The sequence below is a fragment of the Mixophyes fleayi genome, chromosome 9, assembly GCF_038048845.1.
Source record: "Mixophyes fleayi isolate aMixFle1 chromosome 9, aMixFle1.hap1, whole genome shotgun sequence".
NCBI classification, from domain to species: domain Eukaryota; kingdom Metazoa; phylum Chordata; class Amphibia; order Anura; family Limnodynastidae; genus Mixophyes; species Mixophyes fleayi.
Window position 1 is genome coordinate 131,336,254 of NC_134410.1, and position 24,956 is coordinate 131,361,209.

At 45.7% G+C, this 24,956-nt stretch overlaps 1 protein-coding gene across 5 annotated transcripts in view; it reads left to right on the forward strand.

The window, feature by feature from the left end:
- The first annotated feature begins 1,487 nt into the window (after positions 1–1,487).
- Positions 1,488–24,956, forward strand: part of RALGPS1 (Ral GEF with PH domain and SH3 binding motif 1) — a 312,153-nt gene continuing 288,684 nt past the window's right edge. For 4 of the 5 annotated variants that reach the window (XM_075185799.1, XM_075185803.1, XM_075185804.1 and 1 more), the window contains exon 1: positions 1,488–1,591. The gene's annotated coding sequence lies outside the window, so the exon portion shown is untranslated. The remainder of the gene's footprint in view (positions 1,592–24,956) is intronic. The other variant, XM_075185807.1, reaches the window with a different exon arrangement.

Below are 24,956 nucleotides of genomic sequence, written 5' to 3' on the forward strand. Positions count from 1 at the left end.
CTCACATTATCACTGCTCAGTTACATTGTATCTCTCACATTATCACTGCTCAGGTACATTGTATCTCTCACATTATCACAGCTCAGTTACATTGTATCTCTGTCTGACATTATCACTGCTCAGTTACATTGTATCTCTCACATTATCACTGCTCAGTTACATTGTATCTCTCACATTATCACTGCTCAGTTACATTGTATCTGTCTGACATTATCACTGCTCAGTTACATTGTATCTGTCTGACATTATCACAGCTCAGTTACACTGTATCTCTCACATTATCACTGCTCAGTTACATTGTATCTGTCTGACATTATCACAGCTCAGTTATATTGTATCTCTCACATTATCACTGCTCAGTTACACTGTATCTCTCACATTATCACTGCTCAGTTACATTGTATCTCTCACATTATCACTGCTCAGTTACATTGTATCTCTCACATTATCACAGCTCAGTTACATTGTATCTCTCACATTATCACTGCTCAGTTACATTGTATCTGTCTGACATTATCACAGCTCAGTTACATTGTATCTCTCACATTCACAGCTCAGTTACATTGTATCTCTCACATTATCACTGCTCAGTTATATTGTATCTCTCACATTATCACTGCTCAGTTACATTGTATCTCTCACATTATCACTGCTCAGTTACATTGTATCTCTCACATTATCACTGCTCAGTTACATTGTATCTCTCACATTATCACTGCTCAGTTACATTGTATCTGTCTGACATTATCACTGCTCAGTTACATTGTATCTCTCACATTATCACAGCTCAGTTACATTGTATCTCTCACATTATCTCTGCTCAGTTACATTGTATCTCTCACATTATCTCTGCTCAGTTACATTGTATCTCTCACATTATCTCTGCTCAGTTACATTGTATCTCTCACATTATCACTGCTCAGTTACATTGTATCTCTCACATTATCACTGCTCAGTTACATTGTATCTCTGTCTGACATTATCACTGCTCAGTTACATTGTATCTCTGTCTGACATTATCACTGGTCAGTTACATTGTATCTCTCACATTATCTCTGGTCAGTTACATTGTATCTCTCACATTATCTCTGGTCAGTTACATTGTATCTCTCACATTATCTCTGCTCAGTTACATTGTATCTCTCACATTATCACTGCTCAGTTACATTGTATCTCTCACATTATCTCTGCTCAGTTACATTGTATCTCTCACATTATCACAGCTCAGTTACATTGTATCTCTCACATTATCACAGCTCAGTTACATTGTATCTGTCTGACATTATCACTGCTCAGTTACATTGTATCTCTCACATTATCTCTGCTCAGTTACATTGTATCTCTGACATTATCACATTGGGGGAGAGCACCTGCGCACTGCTCCAGACACAGCTATTTGCATAGTCCCGCCTCTCCTCCTCTGATTAGTTTACACTGTGTTGTGCTCTCCGTGAGCAGGCAGCTGATTGGCCAGCCGCCCTGTCTCATGCAATTGCACCTGACGCTTCCTGAAGTCGGGCTCAATGTGTCGGAACTGGAGAATTAAAGATCCATAGAGAAAGGTCGGGAGCGGGGCCCGGGCACCGGGGAGGTGAGTAGCTGCCATTGTCATGTGTGTGACCACTCCTCCTACATACATGTACCCCCGCCACCTCCCCCATACATGTACACCCTGCAACCCCTCCTCTTACATACATGTACACCCCTGACACCTCCATATAGCCCCCTCCCACACATGTACACCCTGCAACCCCTCCTCTTACATACATGTACACCCCTGCATCCCCTCCTCTTACATACATGTACAACCTTGTAGCTCCTCTTCTTACATACATGTACACCCCTGCATCCCTGACACCTCCATATAGCCCCCTCCCACACATGTACCCCCTGCAACCCCTCCTCTTACATACATGTACACTCCTGACACCTCCATATAGCCCCCTCCCACACATGTACCCTCTGCAACCCCTCCTCTGTATCTTCCCTCTCCATACATGTACCCCCTCTGTGGACCTGTCTCATGTATATCTCCCCCTGTCACATATGCAGCCCCTCCTCTTCTAGGTCTCCCCATCCTATACACCCCCCTCTCTGTATCTTCTTCCAATGCTGATATATCCGTATAATTTAATCTGATACATTGTAACCTCTTCACATCCTTCTGTTCATTCCTGCCCCATATTTCCCTTCTCATACATAGACATCACTGTAAAATCCCCTCTGATAAATGTGATTCCTGGAATCCTCTCCTCTGCTCCATCCTGCCTTATATAGACTCATGTTCTATATACTTCCCAATATCTGCTTATTGTACACACACCAACGGAGCTGTGAGAAATGTAATCCCTGCTGACCTGGTCCTTGTACATCTGCAGCCCCTGTCTTGGTGCCTCCTCTCCCATCCTTATTATACATAGCCCCCCTCCCCCAATACTGCCCCATATTTCACATTCTGATACCAATATATTCCCATAATTTCTCTGCCATCCTCTGCTGGTCCATACAGTGTGCATCATCTCCCCCCAGATACAGCGCTGACACCCCTTCTTCTATACTGCCATCCTCTGCTGGTCCATACAGTGTGCATCATCTCCCCTCAGACACAGCGCTGACACCCCTTCTTCTATACTGCCATCCTCTGCTGGTCCATACAGTGTGCATCATCTCCCCCCAGATACAGCGCTGACACCCTTCTTCTATACTGCCATCCTCTGCTGGTCCATACAGTGTGCATCATCTCCCCCCAGATACAGCGCTGACACCCCTTCTTCTATACTGCCATCCTCTGCTGGTCCATACAGTGTGCATCATCTCCCCTCAGACACAGCGCTGACACCCCTTCTTCTATACTGCCATCCTCTGCTGGTCCATACAGTGTGCATCATCTCCCCCCAGATATAGCGCTGACACCCCTTCTTCTATACTGCCATCCTCTGCTGGTCCATACAGTGTGCATCATCTCCCCCCAGATATAGCGCTGACACCCCTTCTTCTATACTGCCATCCTCTGCTGGTCCATACAGTGTGCATCATCTCCCCCCAGATATAGCGCTGACACCCCTTCTTCTATACTGCCATCCTCTGCTGGTCCATACAGTGTGCATCATCTCCCCTCAGACACAGCGCTGACACCCCTTCTTCTATACTGCCATCCTCTGCTGGTCCATACAGTGTGCATCATCTCCCCTCAGACACCCTTCTTCTATACTGCCTCTTCCCTTCTGATATTCAGAACTATAATGTCCCTTCCAGTATTGCTATAGATCTCTGATGCATACATGCCTCTATATATTCCATACTGTCCTTCTAACGTTTATGTGTTTTATCCCTGTCTTTATTCCCTATCTCCCATACTGCCCAACGTCTCCCTTTCTGGGACGAATCTATAGCTCTATTTCCCTTCTATTCCCCCATTCCAGCGATGGGCCACAGACAGCCCTCCGAGCCTTCCCCTGCGGCCCCCAGCTCGCTCCTGATTTATTGTCAGATGTGTTTGTTATAGCGTGTAACACGTGTGTAAAATGCTGCTGATATGTAAATTGTATTGTTTTACCTTTACCCTGAGGTTAGAGGTAATATGTGGCCCTTTGGAAGTTTAATGGGAGCCTATGTGGCCCCTGAAGTGTATCTGGTTGCCCATCACTGCCCTTTTCCATTATACTGCCATATATTTCCCATTCCATGATATGCACCCATGCCAACCAGGGGCAGGGGAGCATCAGGTCCCATACTGGCTTACCTTGGGCTCGGTCACCTGCATTTTTTTTCCTTTAAAGTGTACTTAATAGGCTGTGGATTTTTGCCCCCCAGGCTAAAATTTATCAGCCAGCCAGATCCTGATGCCAACCCTTCTTTTCCTTTATATAACTTACCCTTCTGATACCCATATCTGTGGGTGGAACGAAGACGTTCGGGGCCTCACTGTAAATGGTCACTGGGCTTTTATGTTGTATATATGGGAGCACGAAGCAATAACGCTCCCAGCATGTGGTCCTATATATATATATAGTGATATAAAGTGGCAGCATATGGAACCCTACAGCAGTATATTATTGTGTGGAGGGAACTGTACATGTATAATTATACCCCGTACAGATCTTGAATGACTTGTGTGTATTTCGGGTTAGGAGAAGGGTAACACAGCTTACGTGTAGTCACTGAGGAAATAGGACTAAACATTGCTTTTATCTGTTTTACCCACTGTACAAATATATGTGGAGAAATGATTGCATGCTTGCAGCCATGGATTGTAGTGGCCAAAAACTGTGGGAATGGGGGCGTGGTCTTCCCAAAATTATTTGTATTGGAGGTGTGGCCTATTTTATATCTGGGCTGTGGGCAGTTATGGTTTTTGTTTCCTGATGCATTAATGTCTCTGTCGCCCGCACACCAAGGAGGCTGCCATTTTTTTGGGCTGAATAAGCATGATGAGAGTGCAGCCTGTCCATTCACTAGGGGCCAGTGGCATCATGAGGCACTGAGGGGATTGATAATACAGCTGCCACTGTGTGGGTGAGGTGCACTTTAAGAGTAAAAGTAAAAATGAAAGTGATTGCAAAAGCATCCAAAGGTTTCTGTCAGTCACAAGTTCACCAGCCTTGAATTAACAAACAAAACACTGACTAGGTGTTAGCTGGACAAGTGATACTATTTTGTTGCAGTCTTTTACTTTAACCAGAGCTGGACAAACGTGTACAAAGGCGTCGCTCTGAGCCTTCACCTGCGGCCCCAGCTCCTACCTGCATTATTGTCATGTTTGTTTGTCATAGCTTATTCCATTAGCTTAAAATGACTGATATGTTATTACAGATAAGTGCACAGTAAGATGGGGTCGCTCAGCTTGGGGCCAGGTGCGCAGAGAGATGGGGTCGCTCAGCTTGGGGCCAGGTGCGCAGTGGGATGGGGTCGCTCAGCTTGGGGCCAGGTGCGCAGAGGGATGGGGTCGCTCAGCTTGGGGCCAGTTGCACAGTGGGATATGGCGCTCAGCTTGGGGCCAGGTGCGCAGTGGGATGGGGTCGCTCAGCTTGGGGCCAGGTGCGCAGTGCGATGGGGTCGCTCAGCTTGGGGCCAGTGGCGCAGAGGGATCAGGTCGCTCAGCTTGGGGCCAGGTGCGCAGTGGGATGGGGTCGCTCAGCTTGGGGCCAGGTGCGCAGTGGGATGGGGTCGCTCAGCTTGGGGCCAGGTGCGCAGTGGGATGGGGTCGCTCAGCTTGGGGCCAGGTGCGCAGTGGGATGGGGTCGCTCAGCTTGGGGCCAGGTGCGCAGTGGGATGGGGTCGCTCAGCTTGGGGCCAGTTGCGCAGAGGGATGGGGTCGCTCAGCTTGGGGCCAGGTGCGCAGTAAGATGGGGTCGCTCAGCTTGGGGCCAGGTGCGCAGTAAGATGGGGTCGCTCAGCTTGGGGCCAGTTGCGCAGAGGGATGGGGTCGCTCAGCTTGGGGCCAGGTGCGCAGAGGGATGGGGTCGCTCAGCTTGGGGCCAGGTGCGCAGTGGGATGGGGTCGCTCAGCTTGGGGCCAGGTGCGCAGTGGGATGGGGTCGCTCAGCTTGGGGCCAGGTGCGCAGTGGGATGGGGTCGCTCAGCTTGGGGCCAGGTGCGCAGAGGGATGGGGTCGCTCAGCTTGGGGCCAGGTGCGCAGTGGGATCAGGTCGCTCAGCTTGGGGCCAGTTGCGCAGAGGGATGGGGTCGCTCAGCTTGGGGCCAGGTGCGCAGTGCGATGGGGTCGCTCAGCTTGGGGCCAGGTGCGCAGAGGGATGGGGTCGCTCAGCTTGGGGCCAGGTGCGCAGTGGGATGGGGTCGCTCAGCTTGGGGCCAGGTGCGCAGTGGGATGGGGTCGCTCAGCTTGGGGCCAGGTGCGCAGTGGGATATGGCGCTCAGCTTGGGGCCAGGTGCGCAGTGGGATGGGGTCGCTCAGCTTGGGGCCAGGTGCGCAGTGGGATGGGGTCGCTCAGCTTGGGGCCAGGTGCGCAGTGGGATGGGGTCGCTCAGCTTGGGGCCAGGTGCGCAGTGGGATATGGCGCTCAGCTTGGGGCCAGGTGCGCAGTGGGATATGGCGCTCAGCTTGGGGCCAGGTGCGCAGAGGGATGGGGTCGCTCAGCTTGGGGCCAGGTGCGCAGTGGGATGGGGTCGCTCAGCTTGGGGCCAGGTGCGCAGAGGGATGGGGTCGCTCAGCTTGGGGCCAGGTGCGCAGAGGGATGGGGTCGCTCAGCTTGGGGCCAGTTGCGCAGAGGGATGGGGTCGCTCAGCTTGGGGCCAGGTGCGCAGTGGGATGGAGTCGCTCAGCTTGGGGCCAGTTGCGCAGAGGGATGGGGTCGCTCAGCTTGGGGCCAGGTGCGCAGAGGGATGGGGTCGCTCAGCTTGGGGCCAGTTGCGCAGAGGGATGGGGTCGCTCAGCTTGGGGCCAGTTGCGCAGAGGGATGGGGGTCGCTCAGCTTGGGGCCAGGTGCGCAGAGGGATCAGGTCGCTCAGCTTGGGGCCAGGTGCGCAGTGGGATATGGCGCTCAGCTTGGGGCCAGGTGCGCAGAGGGATGGGGTCGCTCAGCTTGGGGCCAGGTGCGCAGTGGGATGGGGTCGCTCAGCTTGGGGCCAGGTGCGCAGAGGGATGGGGTCGCTCAGCTTGGGGCCAGTTGCGCAGAGGGATGGGGTCGCTCAGCTTGGGGCCAGTTGCGCAGAGGGATGGGGTCGCTCAGCTTGGGGCCAGTTGCGCAGAGGGATGGGGTCGCTCAGCTTGGGGCCAGTTGCGCAGAGGGATGGAGTCGCTCAGCTTGGGGCCAGGTGCGCAGTGGGATGGAGTCGCTCAGCTTGGGGCCAGGTGCGCAGTGGGATATGGCGCTCAGCTTGGGGCCAGGTGCGCAGAGGGATGGGGTCGCTCAGCTTGGGGCCAGGTGCGCAGTGGGATGGGGTCGCTCAGCTTGGGGCCAGGTGCGCAGAGGGATGGGGTCGCTCAGCTTGGGGCCAGGTGTGCAGTGGGATGGGGGTCGCTCAGCTTGGGGCCAGGTGCGCAGAGGGATGGGGTCGCTCAGCTTGGGGCCAGGTGTGCAGTGGGATGGGGTCGCTCAGCTTGGGGCCAGGTGCGCAGTGGGATGGGATCGCAATAATTGTATTGTATTCTGCAAATAAATGCCCCTCTCTGTGAGAGAGGCCTGTAGCTGATGGGGGAGGCTGGGGCAGTCTAACACCCAGGACACCCCCCTCCTGTCATTGTAAAACACCCGGATGGTACAACCAACACTATCCTGAAATGAGACTATTGATTGGCCATGAAATATTCATGGATGAGACCTGGACTCCGCGAGAAATAAATAGATTTTCTGTTGATATTTATAGATTTGGTGTAATGAATGTTCGGCTACGTGACGGGAGGAGGGACTGCTTTTAATTTCTAGTAAATCCCTAGAGATTACAGATAAATATTTTACGGATACAATATGGCACAATTATGAAAGTGTCTTTCATTTCAAAGGTTTCCTCCACTGTATTTATAAATCGCCCTGCTACATATTTTGCAACTGATGCAATGTTTGTTTGTGTAAGTCCTCTTGTGGTAATGGGGGGGGGGGGGGTCTGCGTTCCCCATTCAATGTGAGCATGGAGCAATATATATGTATGTATAATCCATCCTTTCCATAGGACAAGTGATGTCAGTGGGTTCCTGCCTTCCCAATTATTCACTGCTTCTGCCTTCATAGTGAATGCTGTGTGCTAGTGCGGGGCCCAAGGAGCCAAAACGACTGGCTCTATTCCTGACACAGCCTGGGTCCTATGAGGGCCCCTTACTCACTGGAATAAAAACAAAATCATGATTTTACTAGTGGTTTTTTAGTGCTTATCTGGCCTCATTAGGACCCCAACTGCTCATGCAATTGCTGGTTATGACCGCATGCCAAACGCAATGGCGCTAACGTTTTGCTAACACCAGTGGGTAACCAGCTGGGCGTATGCCACCAGCACAGAGTTATATGAGGAATACGGCTATTTATCTACTTATTAGTTACAGAGTAATCCTCTTATTGTACATTACTATATTGTATTCTGAGCATATAGTGTTAAATTATTTTAGTCTTACTATTAAAATGTAATCATTGATTGGAGAACCCTGAATCATTTTTCTAATTATGATTTAATAATAACTTTATTAGACTTATAAATGGCAGAATGTATGTGAAGCTGCAACGAGTAGAAACATTCATCTGCTCTTGTCATGGCTGAGCCTTCAGGTATCTGGTATTTAATATTATAAACACTTTGCACTGCAAGAATCTAAACATAGAATATTATACGTTATACAACGGAGACAGACGTCTGAACTGTCTTCGTCATCGGACCTTCCTCGGGTTATGGTGTTGGGTTCGTGGCTTATTAATGTGTCTTTAGTTTTCCGGAAACTTTCACTTGGAATCATAACTTCCCCCAAGCAGTTAGTTGATTTCTCTTTTTAATATGTCAGGAATGTGCCCGTTCCACTGAGAATTATGTACTTTGTTGCTGTGCAATAAATGAATAATTGCAAGGGCACTATAGTAGTCACACGGGTAAGAAAGGCTTCGCCTTCACCGCCCTTACAGTAGAGAACCCTTCCTATACTTATGGTAACACTATCTTTCTGGTCCTTGGGTTAGATCAGTTATATTTATGCATGTTGATTATGTCACCTTTTTTCCAAAAAGTAACCAAACCTCATTTCTCTGATCTCTCTCGATCATTTAACCCCTCCATTCCCTTTTATTTATTAGCCCGTCTCTGAACCTTCTCGAGTTCTCCCATGTACTTTTTACTGTTAGGTGTCCTAAAATGTGCCTCATATTCTAGATGTGGTCTAACTAATGACTAATGGATACACTGTGGTTTCATTACTTACATTTATCACCCTTTTATGTGTCTGAGAATTGTATTTAGCTTTACAGCTGCTGCCTGGCACTGTTCTGTACTCGGCTCTGTCATCTAGTATTCCTAGTAGTCTTTGTTAAGTCTTCCGTTTTCCCCTATTGTATTAATATATAAGTAGCATGGATGACAGGCGGCCCCTCCCAGCCCACCCTTTGGCCCCCAGCTCACCCTTTGGCCCCCAGCTCCTTCCTGCTTTATTGTCATAGTGTGTAACACGTGTGTAAAATGCTGCTGATATGTTATTACAGATAGGTATCTTTTTCTCTGATTAAATGTATTGTTTTACCTTATCAGGGGCAAAAGCAGGATTTGTACAGGGAGATTTTCACACCACGCCGCCAGTGGGCGTGACCAGCATGCATGGGGGCGTGGCTATAATATTAGACAGTGCTTGGCTGCTCTCCAACTTTTCCTATCCCTATAATATACATGGGCAATGCTGCGTGCACTGCAGAGCCGTGTGAAGCGGGGGCAAGGTCCAGCCACTTCAATTATACAGTGCCCTAGGCTTGGAGGGGGGTTTCCAGGCACTAGGCAACACCCCCCTCTGTTTGCCTATGCTTATTACTGAGATTCGGGTTAATGTGCGGCCCCTGAAGTGTATCATTTTGCCTATCACTGGCATAGATGCATAACTGTATATTTCTATATTTATCTACTTTAAATTTCTGTGTAGGATACGTCAGTGTCATCTTCATATTGTATACGTGTAACCTGGCAGACCTGTCAATCTTCCACTACTCCGGACTAAAGCCGGTACCAGATATATCTCTTGCTACCTACGAGCCAATGGCATTTGAGTCTTTGTACAAAATAATGAGATCCGACTGTGTTGTCCGTCATCTTATGTTTAACGTTATAGACACCGGCCCTGTCTCTTCCCAGCATGCAGTAGTTTCAATCTGTGCAAAACTTGGACCAAATCATGTTCCGCTGAGAAATATCCTAACGCTCATCTGTGTTAGTAACCATCTCTCTGCAAGTAATTCCATTGCGGTTTTAGGTAACAATGTATACTTAATGGTTAGATTGGTTTATGTATGTTTGAGCAGGAGGGAAAAATAACTGTGGAAGATATTTTGTATTTTTTTAATTGCATTTTTTTGGGGCTTGTTGTATAACAAAGATAAAGTAACGTCTTAAACTTCAGCTTTCACTGAGGTCTCTGAGCCTGTCGCGGGCAGGAACGTCGCTGGAGGAGGCAACTCTCTGCTATATTGTCTCTTCCCTGAGAACATTTTTCTGGCTGAGATTCTTAGAAGCTAAAACTTCATCTGTGTTGAAAGGAGGGAACAATAAGTCATTGACCAGTGCCAGAGGAATCCTTGTTACCTGCCCTTCACCCGTAATATTTTACTTTCAGCTGCTGGGCACATCGCTGTCATAGAGCTGCTCCTGGGATGCACAAAGAGCAGCTTTCTTATCGGATTAGGAGAAGGATTAATTGGGCGCAGGTATCCTGCTCTCTGTGTACAGGTGGTCGGTATGGAGAAAAGCCAAACGCTGTTTATTTAGTGTTTTATGTACACAGACTCGCCCAGTACGCCGGCTTCTCTACTAACACGCCGCACGTTAGACTAGTCTCCTTCTATGATGTTATTAACGGGGGGACTTTAATTTATTGTTTTATATATTCTCTTGCAACATATACACAATATCTTTCATTTTCTTTCTTGGTTCCTTCTATTGTTACTATTTCTACAGCAAGTTCTGTTTTAAATTGGGAACAAACATAGTAACAAAACGGACAGACAAAGAGGTAAGAGGGACACCCCTCTAAGGCTTACAATCTATAGACCAGTGGGAGTCTGGTGCAGATGGCATATTGGTCCAGCCAGATGGCAATGGCAGAGAGCTTAGTGGGCTATATGACCCATGTGCTGCAATGCCGGTGGTCAGGGTGTTGTATTAGTATAGAAGGAGAATAAATGCACCATGTATGGGGGAGATGAACGGGTACAATAGGCCACCATTAGGGTGAATTTCTTAGCATAATTTGGTAATTTGATAACGTGAGATTTCAGGGCTTGGTTGGAGGTTGGGAAAAGTCTTATTGTGCGAGAGACAGAATTCTGCAGAGTTAGTGGAGCCCACATAGAGTCCTGTAACTGGGAATTGGAGCAGATAATGAATGGATGAGAGATGTAAATCTTGCACAGAACGGAGGTGTCGAGTTGGGGAGATATTGTGAGACAAGTGAGGAGATGAATGTTGGAACAGTTGTCTTGTGTGACAGAAGCATTGGGAAACTAGTGAATGACAGGTATATAAGTCCTGAATTTTGGTTATTTTTTTTTTAAAACCCCAGTGAGATTGTTGGGAAAAGCTTCCCAGAGATTGTCTTCAGTTGTAAGAAAAACTGGTAAGGCTCCCTGGGGGTTGTGAATGGAGAGAGAAGGGCGGGCTCCATTCATAGGACCATTTCGAGTCTTACTATATGTTAGCAAGTTGTTGGCTAATCAGGAGTTGCACTTGCGTGGCGCTGGTAAAAAGCTGCTAGGCCGTTCACTCGGCCTCTCTGTCTGGGGAGCAGGCGGGTGCTTGCTGAGACAAGGAGTACTGTTGTTTTGAATGCGTGTGTAAAACCATAAACACTTGGTTAGTGTGACCTCCTTAGCTGATCTGTATAAATTGCAGCCATCTACCCCAGACGATGGTTAGTAGAGATATTGTATATGGGATTCGGTATTAAACAGGCAACAAATGTAGAGACAGACAGAGCGGAGCAGCAATAGAAGAACGTTTTGCAAGGAAAATCCGTCTAATCTCTGCATGCAAAATAGATTGTAGGGGTGAGAGTTTGGTTAGGAGACAACCAGTAAGTATTGCAGGAGTCAATGCTTTTTAGCCACGTCTGTATATCATCAGGCACAGCTTTGTTACAATTACCAGGAAGGAGTTATTATGGGTGAGGGCAGTACTGAGATTGTAGTGAAACGACTTATTCTTTCTTAGCAATTTTTCTTTTCGAACACAGACGGAGAGGTTTGTCCATAATTAGTACTCGCCACCGCATGCTAGTATATACTAACCGGCGCATGTGCTGTAACCCCTAGCAACGAGTACACTATAGAGAAAGTAAAAGCAAACATCAGATTTGTTACAGCTCCGTTATACGCCTGTAACGATGCCCAGTACCCTAAATCCTCGGCGTGTACTCCCAGTGTCGCTCTAATGGGCGATTCTCCTGCCACCAATGATTCGGAAACTCCGTTCCTTGGAATCATTGCATATTGCGGTAGTTGAAGTGTTCTCTTTCTAATAAAATACTTCTACGGGGATACATGTTAACTAATTAAGCCCTTAAACTTCTAATATGAGTCAGTACCATAATGGTGGGATGTTGTATGGTTTTAAAATCTAGTCCTTATTTATTATATAGATATATTTAATTGTAACTATTATCCCATGTTCAATATTATGCCAAACCTTTAACTGGGGAACCCTTTATTTAGTGTTTTCCCTGTTTATTGTACCTCTCCGACCCCCACATAACAAATCCACAAATACTTTAACTCGTTCACAAAAGAACCTGTGATCTGAAATACCGCACATACTATGCATACATACATAGCATCATGGTACAGAGACATGGTATATCTGTTAATGTCAGGAAATTGTCATCTGATGCCCAGGGGCAAATGCAGGATTTGTAGAGGGGGGTTTCCACACCACGTCACCAGTGGGCGTGACCAGTATGCATGGGGGCGTGGCTATAATATTAGACAGTGCTTGGCTGCGCTCCAGCTCTACCTATCCCCATAATATACATGGGCAATGCTGCGTGCACTACTGTTAGGGGCTGATACTTGCACTGCTCTTTTTTTCTGCAAATTAGCTGCACTCTTGTACGTCTTCCAAAATCTGGACAAAGCAATGGCGGAGGACACGCGTGTGAATTATTGGTCAGACCTGAAAATTTACGGGGTTCAAAGGTAATAGTTTTGCTTTTATTTTAAGGGTTAAAATATTCTGTGCAAGAGGAACACTTCCACCGATAAACGCTAAACACAAAGGACAATGGGGCATTTCATCCACCCCTCCAAAGTCCCTGTCCTCTGTCTTCCACGTTACGTCACCATTCATTCTGTGTTCTGTGGCTCTCACGTGGCTGGTTGGGCATGCTGGGATCTGTAGTTCCACAGCAGCTAGAGAACCACATGTTGCCCAGGCCTGCTACAAACTTCGGATTAAACAAGCTCTTAGCTGTACCTGGTTTAAACGCTGTTTCCGTGCTCTGCAGATGTGAAAGGATAAAACAATCGCATTAGATTAGAACAGGTTGACACGGTGCTGTGACAATGAAGGAGAGGGATTTGGAGAAGCGGAATCCTGTGAGCTAAAATCTATATATGGGTTATACTCCGGGACGGGGGGAGGGGGTAATAAGTACTGGGGCGCAGGCCTGTGTGTATAGTGGGTGTGGCCCCTCCTTAATCAGTGGCTACGGAGGAGGCCCCAAAACTTCTCATTTGGGGCCTCGATTATCCTGTATGGGTCTTAAATGGCAACATGATGTAAGGTGCAGTGATGTATTGTAACCAATTAGATATAAGGTTTATATTACATTATTCCTGTTACACCAGGCTATTAAACAACCCCCTATATACTACTATTAGTAGTCCTTTCTATCATAGTTTCTCAAATCACCAAATGTCTCACTGACAGGACAATGGGTATTTACAGGCTGGCACAGTCCTTTTATTACAGACCAGCAATGGGATATGGCTGCGGCGCAGTTTTTGCAGTGTAACAATCATTGTTAAAAGTGTGTATAGTACAGTCATGGCTAAAAGTTTTGAGAGAGAATGACACAAGTATTGGTTTTCACAAAGTTTGCGGCTTCAGTGTTTTTAGACCTTTTTGTCAGATGTTGCTATGTTATACTGAAGTATAATTACAAGCATTTCATAAGTGTTAAAGGCTTTTATTGACAATTACATTAAATTATGCAAAGAGTCAATATTTGTAGTGTTAATCCTTCTTTTTGAAGACCTCTGCAATTCTTCCTGGCAGCTGTCAATCAACTTCTGGGCCACATACTGACTGATGGCCGCCCATTCTTGCCTAATCAATGCTTGGAGTTTGTCAGAATTTGTGGGTTTTTGTTTGTCCATCTGCCTCTTGAGGATTGACCACAAGTTATCAATGGGATTAAGGTCTGGGGAGTTTCCTGGTCATGGACCCAAAATTTTGATATTTTGATCCCCAAGCCACTTAGTTATCACTTTTGCCTGGCAAGGTGCTCCATCATGCTGGAAAAGGCATTGTTCATCACCAAACTGTTCTTGGATGGTTGGGAGAAGTTGCTCTTGGAGGATGTTTTGGTACCATTCTTTATTCATGGCTGTGTTCTTAGGCAAAAACGTTTCTCCAGATGCCCCAAACAATCTGAAAGGGGATTCATCAGAGAAAATGACTTTACCCCAGTAATCAGCAGTCCAATCCATGTACCTTTTGCAGATTATCAGTCTGTCCATGATGTTTTTCCTGGAGAGAACTGGCTCCTTTGCTGGCCTTCTTGACACCAGGCCATCCTCCGAAATTCTTCGACTCACTGAATCAACTTTAGGAGATGGTCCTGGCACTTGATGGACGCTCTTGGGTGCCCTGAAGTCTTCTTTACAACTATTGAACCTCTCTCCTTGAAGTTCTTGATGATCTGATAAATTGTTGATTTAGGTGCAATCTTACTAACAGCAATATCCTTGCCTGTGAAGCCCTTTTTGTGCAAAGCAATGATGACTGCAGGTGTTTTCTTGCAGATAACCATGGTTAACAGAGGAAAAACAATGATTTCAAGCACCACCGTACTTTTAAAGCTTCCAGTCTGTTATTCTAATTCAATCAGCCTGACCGAGTGATCTACAGCCTTGTCCTTGTCAACACTGTCACCTGTATTAATGAAAAAAAAATCGCTGTCCTGTTGTCAGCTGGTCCTATTGTGGCAGGGCTGAATTGCAGTGGAAATATTGTTTTTGGAATAAAGTTCATTGTCATGGCAAAGAGGGACTTTGAAATGAATTGCAGCTCATCTGATCACTCTTCATGACATTCTGGAGTATATCCAAATTGCCATCAGAAAAACTGAGGCAGCAGACGTAGTGAAAAATAATATTTGTGTCATTCTCAAAACTTTTGGCCATGACTGTACAAGTCACTAATGAAGGAGGGAATTATGGGTTTAATTCCGCCATTCTGTGGTCTGGATTAAGCTGTGACCGTTTGTATTTGTATAATATAATTCCACTAGATTTGTTCATAAAAGTTGTTTTTGTTGTTATTTAATTAACTCTACTACTTGTCCAATATATTATCGTTTAATGTAGTTTATCCCTATGGGATTGGCCAACAATTAAGCTTGGGGTGGAACTTGCACACATCCGCCCCATCCTATTATATTAAACAAGGGGTCACCGGGGAGCAAGCAGAGACTACGGAGTATTACTATACTGACTGCATTATCCGCTTAGTCTCTGGCTTCTAATTAGAACCTATAAATCCAAACATTTGCAGATTCGGAAGGAGCTAAATATTTCAGATGCTTTTCATATACACAGAACAGCCTTTGAGTTGTGTCTTTGATTATGAAACGGACGCGGAGATTCTGGGCAGCCGTCTGGTACTCGGCATCAATAATTCACCAACCACAAGTACAAATAGTCCCTGAGGTCTGTGAGACAATGACGGCTCCAGGAGAGGTGTGCTCCTGATTAATTAAAGTGTACTGGTCACCTACACGGCGCTATAAGGCCTTTACAGGCTGAGCAGTATGGAAGCTATCCATGCACCGTGCACTAGTTTCATCACACCGTTTGGTGGTGCTTTGTAACAACAGGCAATAAACACCTTATAGGATCTGTGTATTTGCATCTGTTCAATAACCGGGCCTCATCCACTTGTCACATGACTGGCGTCTGTCAGAGATGCTGGACCTGCCGCAAATCGTTTCTGGAACTGGTTCGTCGACTTACTTGAATTGTAGATAGATTTAAAATAAGTCAAGCTGAAATCGAACAGGTTCGCGCGTGTTTCAGCCTAAACTGATCAATTTTACCGTTTCTTTAATTGTGAACAGCGAGCTTGAACACAATAGGGTTCGAAGTTTGAATAAAAAAAAAAAAAAAAAAATTCTTTAAAAGTATTATTTTAATCGCAATTAAAAATATATTTTAAAAACACTAATTTTAATGCGATCTTGGAATGCACGCCACAAAGTTTGAACTGCAAATTCAACTCGTTATCTGCTGCTGATTGTACTGAAAACCGGTGACATTCGATCAAATTTTGAACCTATTTGAACTGATTGAGCCTCTTTTATATTGATATGGGATCTATACTGGTGAATTTACTAGGAACTGCTTGGGGTGCGCGTGGGAACTGCAGGCAAATCGAGATTTTTGGGATTAGCGGGAGCATGTTATGGTGGCCTGAAGGGCGTTTGGGGCATTTTGAGACGTGTGGGTTGGAGGGTCGTTTTTTTTTTCTTTCTAAAATGTTCTATTTTTGGGGGATGGGGTTAGCAAGATGGGTAGAGGGAGAAAGGTGGTCAGCAGATTAAGGGGCACATTTATCATTAATCGGCAAAAGTGAGAAATAGTTATCAATCCTTATCGCAAGGATAAGGATTGAACTATTTCTCACATTTATTAAAAAGGGAACACAGAAACAGCAGTTCCGAAAAACTGCTGTTTCTGTGATAGAAAAAATCACACTAACCCCCCCTCTTCGGAAGCGCTGTCTCGGGATCTCCTCTTCGTTCCTCTTCTTCCTTCAATTGCGCATGCGCACAAAGTCCCCACTCTGTCTCTGCAACTATCGTTGCAGAGAGAGCGCGCTGAGTGACAGGGAGGGATCATGTGATCCCTCCACGCATGCGCTGTCCAGCTCTGCTCTTCATAGCAGAGCTGACAGCAGTGGACTTCTTCAATTCGGATGATGTACGCCAGCTTCAGCTGGTACATTAACAAGACAAGTTCCCGAAAAAAATTTTTTTCGGGACTTGTTAGATTGCGGCCAGGAGCAGTCACCATTCTGTTGAATGGTGACTGCTCGCAAAAATGATCAGGAGTGCAAAGCAGCAGATATCCATGATATCTGCTGCGATGCACCTTTAATAAATTTGAGGAGGGCACATTGGGACTTTAATTCCACGGTAAGTGCACAATAGTGCACTACCGTGATTTGTTAAATATGCCCCTAAGGGGTCTATTTATTAAGCAGCGATGAGACAAAAATCGTGAGAAAATAGCTGTGTGAGAACGGTCATCGCATCTCTTCATTTAATTTATCAAGGGGTTAAAGCAGGAGAACTCAGAGATAAACCTGGCACGGCTGTCCCTATAGACTTATAGGGACTGCGATGTGACCCAAACTTAAGAAGTGACAAGCTTTGCTTTTCACTGCTAGCTTTAAAAAACGCCATCAGTATACCTTGTTTTTATTGTAATCCTATAATCTCTGGCTTCTCATCACACACAGCTATGGTCCCACCTGTGCATTAGGCACAGGGTTCAGATCCTCCATCCGCCGGTGAAGGAGGATTTAGTTAGTCTAGATGAAGGGGGGTCTCACCAGGGCTCGCCATTGAGCCCTGACTTGGTAAATCCAGGAGCAGGACATTCTGTATCTGTGCGGTGATACAAGGAGATTCTCCCTGCGGCTCTTCTGCCCTCCAGTGTTACATAGACCCTTAAGTGAAAGGGTTTAGGAGGTAGGATTATTAGGGGTAATGTGCGGCCCTTCTCAAAATTAGAGGGGCGCACATGTTTTGGTTTTTTTGGTCCTAGAGGTGTAGCCGATTGCCTTAGTAATGGACTGAATATTCAGCACTGGAGGACTGTATTCACCCGATACATTGAATAAAATATTTTGGTGCAGGGATTTGGTGAAGGTCACGTGCTACATCGATCCATTCTAGTGCCGAGTTCACTACACACCGGTCTAGGTAACAGACAACAGAGAGACGACATCTGAGCAATAAATAGAGTTTCTACACTTTTAATGACAGAAGTTACAGTATATTACTAGTTTTACTCATTTTGCACAGTGTGTGTATGTATGTATGTATATATATGTGTGTGTGTGTATGTATGTGTATATATGTGTGTATGTATGTATGTGTATATATGTGTGTATGTATGTATGTATGTATGTGTATATATGTGTGTATGTATGTATGTATGTATGTATATGTGTGTGTGTGTGTATATATATATATATATATATATATATTTTTACAGTTTCCTCACTGTTTGCTTTTAAAATCTTTATTACACCGTTCCAGCTAAGTTATTATTATTATATTAGATTCTGTCTGACGTTACGAGCGAGGCTCCGTACAGTGCCTGTGTTGGATACATGAAGGGTAATGAGAAAATCTCTTAATTACACAGAGGAAATCCCTTTTGCCTTCACTTGGCAGGAACCTATTTCCTAGATAAGCTCTTTTTTTTATTTTAGGGAAGCGATGGTTTATTTAAACCGAAATAATTACTTTCTGCCGCTGTTCTCCAGTTATACCCCTGCAGCTGCTGGGAGAGTTACTGGGAAGGTTCTGTGTGGCTGTCTATTGGGCAAGCGGGCGATGAAGCCCCCCTCCTATCATCACCCATCCTGCACTCTCCCTCACCGTGGACAATATCACTGTCTCCCCTATACCCCAGACACCTCGACTCCTTCCTCGGGGTCACCCCACACATGCAGCCCCTTGCGCTGCCTTGTTGCCTCCTCCTACAAAACTTTCCCAGACTATGCCCCTTCTCACAAAGGATGTTATGAAAACCCCTTATCCATTCGCTCATTATCTCCCTCCTGGACTACTGCAACCTCCTACAGTATGTGGCTGTTCCCTCACCTGTCTTTGCCTGCTCAATCAGTCCTAAATGCTGCAGCGAGACTGATCTTCCTCTCTCACCGGTCTCTGCAAATCCCTATACTGACTCCCTATTTCCTCCAGAATTCAGTCAAGCTATTGACCCTTCAAAGCCTGTCCTCTTCATACATCTCTGACCTCAGACTCACGCCCTCTACACCCTGACCTACGTCCCCTCTCCGGGTCCTGCCTCTCACTCCCACCTACAAAACTTCTCCCGCGCTGCCCCCACTTATGGAATGCCCTACTCCCCTGATTTTCAATCTCTCAGACCTTCCTCTTCCCTATAGCCAATCCCACCCCCAGCTTATACTGCTCCCTCTGGGTATACTCCCAGCTCTAGTGTCCCACTAGCCAGGGGCGGATCTAGACAACTGCTTTACCCGGGGCGATTTAGGCCCATCCCCTTTCTGATTTCTAAGGCTGCCGGCGGCTGCACAGTATGTGCAGGTCCGCTCGGCAATGACAGTGTGCTGCCTGGCTGCTCTGATTGTGTTTAAAACACAATCAGAGCAGCCGGGCAGCACACTGTCACTGCTGAACGAACCTGCACAGTGTGCAGCTGTCGGCAGCTAGCCCCTGCTAGGGGGGGCGATCGCCCCCCCCCCCCCTGGATCCGCCACTGCCACTAGCTCCTATTGTCTCAGCATTACTCTCTCCCTTTAGACTGTAAGCTCCTATGACCAGAGCCCCCTCTATCTCATGTCTGCAGCTCTGTCATGAACCTGGGCTGCACTTGTTTGTTGTGGTTTTATATGCAATTGTATTTTGTATTATTTGTAAGTCCGACTGTCCAGCGTTGCGCAGATTTGTGTCTCCTTACTAATAAACAATAAAATGTGATGTACAATATCCTTCTGATGGGCTGCAGCTATTTTATACTATGGGGTAATTGCATCAATTGGCAGATTTAGCCTTTTAATATAATTGCCGTTTTAAATACCAACAGCAAATTGCCAAAGATCGTCTCTATGATAGTGTTAGTATTTGTCACTTATTACATGTGCTGTTATTATAGTGTCCTGGGGGATGCACAGTTATATTATATTATATTACTAGGCGGTTGATTGTTGTAGTTCTATTGCTGGTTACTGGAGATGATTATTATAGACTTCCTACATTCTCTGTTTTTATTTATATTACTGCTTTTTGTTCCTGGATGTGCTTTGGCTAATGTATAATATTACTGTAAGCGCTGTTATTATATAATGTGTTAGAGAGGTATATTAGTATGTTACATTAGTTGGTGTTATGTACTTGTGTGATTGTTATATTTGTTACTACATCTGCTGTTATAATACAATATTACTGGATGTGTTTTATATGCTCCCGTTACTAAAACTGGGTACACACTACAGAAATTTCAACCAATTTTTTATGCCGATCGATTTTACATGCGATCGATGGTCCGATCGCTCGGTCCATGGACTGCATACACACTAGCCATGTTTAGGACGATAACGGGAAGAGCGGACGTCCCTTTAGCAACTTTTTACAGCCATGTTGTAGTGAGCAATGACTGTAATTTCGTACTCACTGTTGTGGATCGGTCGGAAGTTTATACACACTACACAGCGGAAACGAGATTGGAACGAAAATATTACGACCAACCAAATGAGGCGACAATCGTCCATTTGGGCAGACTTTCGACCATCGTGTCACTGCACCCACTGACCCGACTTTTGAACGAGCGGCCGTATGTCGGCTGATTGAGCCGATTATTGGATAAAAACTGTGTAGTGTGTACCCAGCTTAACAGACTTCAGAAGTGCAGTAACTAATCCTCTCTTACATGCGACTTTTCCGTATCTCCCCTCCCCCCCTTCTATTTTTCTTCCTTTTGACAAAGTGGAATTTTGGAATTGTGGCGACTTGGCTTCCTCTGGGATCCGCACAGTCGTATGTACAAGTCAGTACTCGGCATCTGAACCTCAAGGTGATAAAATGACTTGTTCTTCGGACCGGGAACATGATCCGCTATATTATATACCCCATAAATAACCAGTAAGCTGAACAGGATCCCATGTGGGGTGGATGGAGGGACAGCGCTGGAGCCGTCTGGGTTGTGGTGTTGGTTGCTGGGCAGGGATAAATTAGATTTTAGTGTCTGAGTGCTCCCAGAGACTACTGAACATTCATTTAAAGGACCCACTAAACCTAACGTACAAGAACATAAAACCAGTGCTTTTAGCCTCCGCAAACATAGATATAAACATTTCTCATAACTTATACAGATCAAGCTATTGTTCTCTGTTGTCAGTCATGTCCGCTAATAACAGGCTGTCTGCATTACCCTTCATTCGGCTTTCAGACAGTATGTCTGGTGCTGAGGAAAATGTAACTATCATTACAACGTTATCTTTGCAATTATTTTTAGTTCTATAAAAGAAACCCTTTGCCTTTTAATCACACACATACATTGATCAGCCACAAGATTAAAACCACCTGCCTAATATTGTGTAGGTCCCCTTCGTGCTTCCAAAAAAGCTCTGACCCGTCAAGGCATGGACTCCTATGGTATCTGGCCACAAGACACATCACACTGCCTCCGCCGGCTGCCTTCTTCCCATAGTGCATCCTGGTGCCATCTCTTCCCAGGTAAACGACGCACACGTACCCAGCCGTCCACATGATGTCAAAGGAAACGTGATTCATCAGACCAGGCCACCTTCTTCCATTGCTCTGTGGTCCAGTTCTGATGCTCACGTGCCTATTGTAGGCACTTTTGGTGGTGGACAGGGGTCAGCATGGGCTCTTTGACCAGTCTGCAGTTACACGACCCCATACGCAGCAAGCTGCGATGTACTGTGTGTTCTGACACCTTTCTATCACAGCCAGCAGTAACTTTTTCAGCAATTGTGCTACAGTAGCTCTTCTGTGGGATTGGACCAGACGGGCTAGTCTTCTCTTCCCTCGTGCATCAATGAGCCTTGGGCGCTTATGACCCTGTCACTGGTTCACTGGTTGTCCTTCCTTGAACCACTTCTGGTAGGTCCTAACCGCTGCATACCGGGACCAGCCCACAAGACCGGCCGTGTTGGAGATGCTCTGACCCAGTCCTCTAGACATCACAATTTGGCCCTTGTCAAAGTCGCTCAGATCCTTTCACTTGTCGATGTTTTTTTATTTTCTTTTTTTCCTGCTTCCAACACATCACCTTCTAGAACTGACTGTTCACTTGGTGCCTAATATATCCCACCTGTCATTGTAACGAGATAATCAATGTTATGCACTTCAGTGTCAGTGGTTTGTATGTGTATATGTAATATATATATAAATATATATATCTATCTATAATTATATTATATTCTCAAATTCCAACTGTGTATTCCTGCAAAGTGAGTCTGCCCAGCTGTCAGTCACTGAAAGAGAAGCTCCTCCCACCCAATATGGCCACCTACTGCAGAGAAGTGACTGAGGGGAAAACCTCTTCGGAGTTCCAGGCTGACATCATCTAACACTCTTATTAGTAAACCATAAACAAGTTGCAGCTACAATTATAGGCATCTAGGGCAGGATTATTATACATGACCCTGACCGTGCTCGGATGTTATATGTGTAATTAATGTCTGAGCCACACTTGTGTGGAAGTCCATGCTTTCAATATGCTTGGTATCCCTCATTTACCTCGTTTCCATTTTTGTTTTGTTCAGGAGCCTTTATGAGGAAACCCTGAAATGTGTAACAACAAAATAATAATAAAACATTGTAATTTGTATATATTATTTGAGAAAACGTAGACGGCTTCAGGTTCCTCTCTCTGTATCTGCCAAATTCCTGATAGATGGAGACATTGTTGTCACATGTGAATGCAGCGTGCTGGTTATATTGTAGCAAATATATTGCACTATTGCCAGCAACGTGCAATAGTGTAACATACAGACTTCTATAATCTACATGGCATTTCCTGACATTTGAGGCTGAGAAATACCACTGATAAATGACGGTGTTACCCCGAGTGTCTGATCTGAGTCCTCTCTTCCAGCTCTGCAGAGATCGGATTTTCTGCATCCTGGAAATATATTGCTACCGTTCCCTTGACAACAGGGAATCCGCTCAGGGCTCAAAAAACGTGGGAGTATTTGGAAAACTTGCATCTCCGCTGTCGAGAAGAGAAGTTGAACACAATAGGTGATATATTTATTGCTTTTGGGGGACAAAAACGCCTCTTGCATTCTCATATGCAAATCTCGAAGGGAACAAAGCCGCCAACCTCTGATTAGGGTATATACAGAAAATGCTAATTAATAAGACGTTTCTATTTGTCTATATTTTTTCCCGCAAATTGATTTCCATTTTGATATCTGCTTAACACGACACCACTCGTAACTGTCAAACGCCCTTATCCCCTGTACAATGCGGAGGCAGACATCTTGTGTGTAAATGCGTGAGAAGGCGGAATATCAATACTGTGGGGAACGGCGACATCACTGGAGCAATACAGAAACCATTTTACCAGCTGCAAAATGCAAATATACAGGGATATAATTCATGCACAATATGCTAAAATGACCTTATTTTCCAAATACAAAGCAAGGATATGTTAATGCTTCTATAATAAAGACGGTTGTAATTTGTAAATAGTCTAATTTAGGACAGAAATTAAAGATACTTAATACTGTGATTGAAAGAAAGGGGGAGGTGATTTTTAGTTTTTTATTCCTTCATTTTTCCCTGCCGTTTGGTGAGGATCCTTCAAGTCTGATAATAGAGGGACGAGAGTATAAGTAACAATTGACATCCCCTTATCTCAGTGACACATTTAGTACAACCCATCATATAACCCAGTGTTGGCTAACCTGTGACACTCCAGGTGTTGTGAAACTACAAGTCCCAGCATGCTTTGCCAATATATAGCAGCTTATTTCTGCAAGGGTATGCTGGGACTTGTAGTTTCACAACACCTGGAGTGTCACAGGTTAGCTAACACTGGTCTAACCCAAGCTGCTTCCCCCCCCCCAAATTGGACACAATCATCTGTTTGGAAATTTATTGCTGGTAAAATGTCCTTTCTGCTGTCGGATTGGTAGATAATCCCACACGTTACCAGCCAATCTCTGCATATGACGGCAATCAGCCCAGACAGATGTGAAACGAGGGGAAACGGAGCTTGTTGGACCCATTTGGTTGAACACTACACCTCAAAAATGTAGGTTTGGTTGGAGTACAAAGAGTTAACGGAAAAACCTGAATTTTACTTACCTGCTGTTGTGTTGGATAGATCTGGCTGGTCCCCCCATGGGTCTAGCGGACCCTCACTCTGCAGTCCTCTCAGCCTGACACAAGTGGTTGTCGATGCCCCTCCCCCAGGAACTTCCCATTCATTCAGAAGACTAGGATAGGGGAGTGTGGGACCATTATACATGTCCTGCACACTGGGGACCGCTATAACTGATATTAGTGTTTGCATGATGGGTGGATGTGGAGAAAATGCCCCAAATAAGTCAATGTATTCGCTGTGCCAACAACAGATAACTCACTCAGTGTCTCCAGGTGGGGGAGATGATGGGGGAGATAGTGGGGGAGATGTGGGGGAGATGATGGGGAGATGTGGGGGAGATGTTGGGGATTGTACAAAATTACATTAAAATGTCCTGTGAGACCTGCAGGTCTTGTAATCAATGGCCGAGCGTGCAGCCTTTATTAGTGGTTATGTGTCTGAGCAGGCTGGCTGCTGGATCTGGTTCTCTGGGTTCAACTAGCTATGTCTGGCCAGCCCCTGCTGAGTGACACACGATCTGAGAGAGAGAGAGAGAGAGAGACAGGCTGAGGTAATATAGAGAGAGAGAGAGACAGGCTGAGGTAATATAGAGAGAGAGAGAGACAGGCTGAGGTACTAAAGAGAGAGAGAGAGAGAGAGAGAGAGACAGGCTGAGGTACTATAGAGAGAGAGAGAGAGCGAGAGAGAGAGACAGGCTGAGGTACTATATATATATATAGAGAGAGAGAGAGAGACAGGCTGAGGTAATATATATATATATATATATATAGAGAGAGAGACAGGCTGAGGTAATATATATATATATAGAGAGAGAGAGAGACAGGCTGAGGTAATATATATATATAGAGAGAGAGAGAGAGACAGGCTGAGGTAATATAGAGAGAGAGAGACAGGCTGAGGTACTAAAGAGAGAGAGAGAGAGAGACAGGCTGAGGTACTAAAGAGAGAGAGAGAGAGACAGGCTGAGGTACTAAAG